This window comes from Triticum urartu, chromosome 6A (genome assembly GCF_056163025.1).
Source record: "Triticum urartu cultivar PI428250 chromosome 6A, HENAU_Tu73, whole genome shotgun sequence".
NCBI lineage: Eukaryota > Viridiplantae > Streptophyta > Magnoliopsida > Poales > Poaceae > Triticum > Triticum urartu.
Window position 1 is genome coordinate 266301174 of NC_141878.1, and position 5841 is coordinate 266307014.

The 5841-nt window shown below is 51.4% G+C and overlaps 1 pseudogene; it reads right to left on the minus strand.

The window, feature by feature from the left end:
• Positions 1-3918: 3918 nt before the first annotated feature.
• On the minus strand, positions 3919-5220 carry LOC147964957 (uncharacterized; annotated as a pseudogene).
• Between the last annotated feature and the right edge of the window lie 621 nt (positions 5221-5841).

The window sequence follows — 5841 nt, forward strand, 5'->3', positions numbered from 1 at the left end:
ACACCCACAGCCCCTACTACTATACCTATTGGATCAATTAGTATATATCACGCATGCCAGTTATATTATCAGGTACTTTCGTTTCTTGGTAATGTTTCTGAAGTTCATGAGAATATGATGCTGCCTAACTTCGATACTTTTTTTGCTTACAGCTGAAGGGCCTAGCATGGACAAGAAGGATGAACATTGGAGCATTATCAAGCATGAAGACAGAGGCGCGTGTGAAGAGAACAAGAACGGAGTTTGTAGTGGAGATTTCCGCACTTTGAAGCCACCATGATGCATACAAGAAGATGGAAGAAATATACAAGATGGCCTTTTATAAATTTCATCTGTAACATATTATTGGTGCTGCGCCACCTTATTTTTGGGCCAGGCCCATTTAATTTCGAAATACTACTTCATAGGCTATTTTTAGAGTCCATATTGTAGGGGAAACAAACAGGGAGGTTCTTTAGTGCCACCTTGCCAAGGGTGGACCAAATCCCCTCTCTTTTCCCCTATAAATATAGCCATTAAGGAATCATTTAGACTTGGTTTTTATTTAGTTAAAAGTTAGCCATTGCTGCAACTTCGTGTACTTCGTTTTTGTCCAACGACCAGACCATGACCGCTTATGAAACCCCACTTTTCTCAATACTCCATCCATACTCGCAATATTCAGATTGCTTAATCATATTCTTGCTTGTTCTTTGATTGCTTGCAGGAATAGACCTTCATGGTCAGGTTGATCGTGCTCCGGCATGGTCAATGACCTCTCGGAGTTGGTTTAGCGATTGCTAAGGCGCAATGTCGTGTACGTTTGTAGACGGATCATCATAGTCGTCTCCATCAAATCGATAGTTATCATCTCATCGAAAGACGGGACACCTTTGCTTCTATCAACCTTGCTGAAAACCACTCGTCATTTCCTTCTGCTCCTCGTTGGGTTCGACACTCTTACTTATCAAAAGGACTGTGATAGATCCCCTGTACTTGTGGGTTATCATTAACCACCTCGAAAGCATCCACAACTACGAGAAAAGTATTAAGATAAAATCTAACCATAGCATTAAACATTTGGATCCAAATCGGTCCCTTACAAGGTAGTGCATAAAGTATGGTTTAAGCTTCTGTCACTCTAGCAACCCATTATCTAATAACTACTCCACAATGCATTCCCATAGGCCCAAATATGGTGAAGTGCCATGTAGTCGATGTTCACATGACACCACTAAGGGACTCACAACATACATATCATAAAAATATCGAACACATATCAAGTTCACATGATTACTTGCAACATGACTTCTCCCGTGACCTCAACAACAAAAGTAACTACTCACAAATGACAATCATGCTCAAGATCAGAGGGGTATTAAATAACATAATGGATCTAAACATATAATTTTCCACCAAATAAACCATATAGTAATCAACTACAAGATGTAACCAACACTACTAGTCACTCACATGTACGAATCTGAGGTTCCGGTACAAAGATTGAACACAAGAGATGAACTAGGATTTTAGAGGAGATGGTGCTATTGAAGATGTTGATGGATATTGGCCTCCCAAAGATGAGAGGGTTGTTGGTGATGAGGCTGGCTTCGATTACCCTTACAGGAGGGAAGTTCCCCCGGCGAAATCGCTCCGTCGGAGGGCAAAAGTGCTCCTGCCCAAGTTCCGCTTCGAGACGGCGGCGCTCCATCCCGAAAGTCCTCTCCTCATTTTTTCTAGGTCAAAATGACCAATATACCAGAAGATGGGCACCGGAGGTGAGCCGTGTTGGGCACAACCCACCAGGGTGCGCCGGGGGGCCCAGGCATGCCTTGGTGTCTTGTGCTCACCAGGTGGGGCCCCATCGGTAGTTATGTAATGCCCCGAGACCGTTGCGCCAGGTGTCTTCCAGTTATTCGATGTTGTTGCCTTGTCTTTGATTGCGTGTCATGCATCTCATACCATGTCATCACGTGCATTTCATTTGCATACATGTTCGTCTCATGCATCCGAGCATTTTCCCCGTCGTCCGTTTTGCAATCTGGCGCTCCTATGTCACCTGGTGTCCCTTTCTACCTCTTTTCGTGTGTGGGTGTTAAACGTTTTCGGATTGGACCGAGACTTGTCATGCGGCCTTGGTTTACCACCGGTAGACCGCCTGTCAAGTTTCGTGCCATTTGGACTTCGTTTGATACTCCAACGGTTAACCGAGGGACCGAAAAGGCCTCGTGTGTGTTGCAGCCCAACACCCTTCCAAAGTGGCCCAAAACCCACCTAAACCTCCTCCATCATCTCGGTCATTCGATCACGATCGCGTGGCCGCAAATCGGACCTCATTTGGACTCCCCTAGCTCCCTCTACCTATAAATATGTGTGCCTCCCGGATTTTTCGCGCAGATGAAACCCTAACCTTCGTCCTCCTCGCGCCGCCGGACGTTTCTTCCTCCCGCACCGGACATGTCCACCGCCCCGCAGCCACCTCACTCCAGCCAATGGCGAGCCGCCACGTCAGCCGACCGCCGCCCTCCACCAACCGAACAGCGCCACCTGTCCAGCTGGCGTCCTCCCACCGCACGGCCCGACGGAGCCCATCGCGGGCCCTCCCGGCCCATCCGGTCGCCGCCCCGCGCAGGGTCGTCCCCGCCGCCTGCGCTCCCGCGCCGCCGCCGCCCGGTGCGCCGCGCGCCGGCCGCCGGCCGCCGGAAGTCATCTCCGCCGCCACCTCGTTCTTCGCCTCCGACAAGCGCCTTCAAGCTCCGCCGCCGCCGCGGGAGCAAGTGTCTCCGCCGCCATGTGCCTCGCCGGCCTCCCCCAAGAGCCCGCGCCTCCCCGCCGGTGCGCCTCCCTGCCTGCCTCGCCGGAACGCGGCGCCGCGCAGCTGCCTCGCTGCACCACCTCGCCTCGCCGTTCGCGCCTCGCCTCGGCTTCCGCGCCTCGCCGGAGGTTCACCGGAGTTCGCCCCGCGCCGGATCCGAAATGAGATGGATCAGATCCACCAAGCCGGCCATCCAAACGCGGCTCTCTGTTCCCCGGATCTCCTCATCCCGATTCGTCCCGTCCCGGGTTGACTTTTCCGGAGGGTAATTTTTCCACTAAGTCCCAGATCCTGTTGATTATTTTGCCATCTTCATCATGTCGTAACCCTCTCATCGTAGACCCGATTTGAGCGGGTAGCATATCAAAATGTTCGTCACAACGAGTACATCGTTTCATCTCATTGCATCATTTTCATTTGAGTTCTTCTTGATGCCCGAAATGCTATTGGAAGAGGGCTATGTGGTGAATTTGTCAGATCTGTTTCAACAAATGGCATTTTGTCATTTTTGCCATGATTAATGTGTGCATGCTATGACCCTGAGCTCTACATGTGTTTTGTTATATGCCATGCCATCTTTACAGTGGTGCTTGCCATGTATTTTTTGGATATTTGTGGTGACTAGCACAAGCTTGCAAAGTAGCGTAATCGGTAATGCTGATTTCAGGGACTTAGAATTTCACTAAGTCCTTGTCCTGTTTTTGTCGTTATGCCATATGTTCATGTTGTTTCCTAGTGATCCGTGCCTATTTTGAGGATGATCAGTAAGGATGTTTTGTTAGGGCATCTCCAGCCGTTGCCCCCCCCCAGGACGCATAAAAATCGCCCCCTAGGGGCGAGCCGGTGATACAATCGGCACTGGGGGCGGTTTTGCGCCCAGTCGTCGCCCCAGGCGCCGAAATTGGCCCACTTTGCAGCCCAATTTCGGCGAATAAAGGGCCCATGTGGGCGAGAATAGGCCCATATTTGGCGCGGTTTCGCCGTGTCTCGGCGTTCAATTATCAACACAATTATTTCTTATCACATATTTCATCACAGAAAAATCAAATACTTCAACAAAATAGTACAACAACAAATAGTTCAATACAAATTATATAGTTCAACAAATAAAAACTTGTATTTCATCACACGGCGTCCCCCTTGAGCCTCCATAGGTGCTCAATCAGATCTTTCTGCAGTTGATGATGCACCTGTGGGTCTCGGATCTCCTGACGCATACTGAGATAGGCAGTCCAAGTTGCCGGTAGATTGTGATCAACTTCGGCTAGAGGCCCCTGCCTGTAGTATGGTTCAGTGTCAAACACTGGGTCTTCTTGCTCGCTCTCGATGATCATGTTGTGCAAGATGACACAGCAAGTCATAATCTCCCACATTTAATCTTTGGACCAGGTTTGAGCGGGGTACCGAACAACAGCGAATCGAGATTGGAGCACACCAAATGCCCGCTCGACATCCTTCCTACAAGCCTCCTAAACTTTCGCAAACCAGGCGTTCTTGCCTCCTGCCGCAGGGTTTGAGATCGTCTTCACAAATGTCGACCATCTCGGATAGATTCCATCTGCTAGGTAGTACCCCTTGTTGTATTGGTGCCCATTGATCTCGAAGTTCACCGGAGGAGAATGGCCCTCAACGAGCTTGGCAAAAACAGGAGAGCACTGCAGCACGTTGATGTCATTGTGAGTTCCTGGCATACCAAATAAGGAGTGCCAAATCCAGAGGTCCTGTGTGGCTACCGCCTCAAGCACCACACTGCAACCGCCTTTGGCGCCTTTGTACATCCCCTGCCAACCAAATGGGCAATTCTTCCATTTCCAATGCATGCAGTCGATGCTTCCAAGCATCCCAGGAAATCCTCTTGCTGCATTCTGGGCTAGGATCCGAGCAGTGTCTTCCGCATTGGGTGTTCTCAAGTATTGTGGCCCAAACACTGCCACCACTGCCCGACATAACTTTTAGAAACACTCTATGCTGGTGGACTCGGCCATGCGCCCATAGTCGTCGAGTGAATCACTTGGAGCTCCATATGCAAGCATCCTCATCGCTGTCATGCACTTCTGGATGGAGGTGAATCCAAGAGCGCCAGTGCAATCCATCTTGCACTTGAAGTAGTTGTCGAACTCCCGGATGGAATTCACAATCCTGAGGAAGAGCTTTCGGCTCATCCGATAACGGCGCCGAACTGTTTTCTCGCCATGAAGTGGAGCATCGGCGAAGTAGTCGGAGTAGAGCATGCAGTAGCCTTCGAGATGATGCCGGTTCTTTGCTTTCACTCGCCCCGGCGTCGAGCCACCTCGTCGCGGCTTTTCATTTCTCGCCAGCAGCTGGGCGAGGGCGGCGAGCTCCATGAGATGCTCTTCTTCCTGGACGTCGGCCGCGGCTTCCTCCTCCAGCAGCGCGGCGAGCTCTTCCTCATCATCCGAGTCCATCGCCAAGTCAGGAAAAACGCCGAACACCTTGCGCTCGGTGGGCGTGTACCCGCCGCTAAACCGTGCCTCCGCGGCCGAAAACGGCGGCCGAAAACGCCCAGCTGCTGTGGGAGGGCCTGCCGCGGCGAAGCGCTGCTATTTTCCAGCGGGGAATGGCTATCTAGCGGAGTAGGGCGGCGGCCGTCGCCGGGATATAGCTAGAGGTGGCCGAGGGCGCGGGGGGGTGCAAGGCGAGTCGGGGGAAGAAAACCTTGACTTTTCCCCTCTCGGTGTGGGCCAGGCGTGCTCTTCGCTAGCGCCGGAGCCCCCAACTGCTCCCAGCGCGCCGGGTTCGGCCTGTGACCGCCGGGCGGAAAAAAGGTCCGAACCGGCGATTTTCGGCGTCCTGGGGTGCGACTGGGCTGTTTTTTCGGCGCTGGCGCCGAAAAAGTGGCCTGGGGGGGCCAGTTGGGGGCGCGGCTAGAGATGCCCTTAACATTGTGGTGCTCTATCCACCCATGTCTTTGTTTGCATTTATGGAGCACCCTAGCTTGAGTCAATCAAGCTCTACTTTTGCTAAATTATGATCCTGACAGATTGTTGACTTGTTTAGCGATTTTGCTGAGGAAGTTGCTATTGATC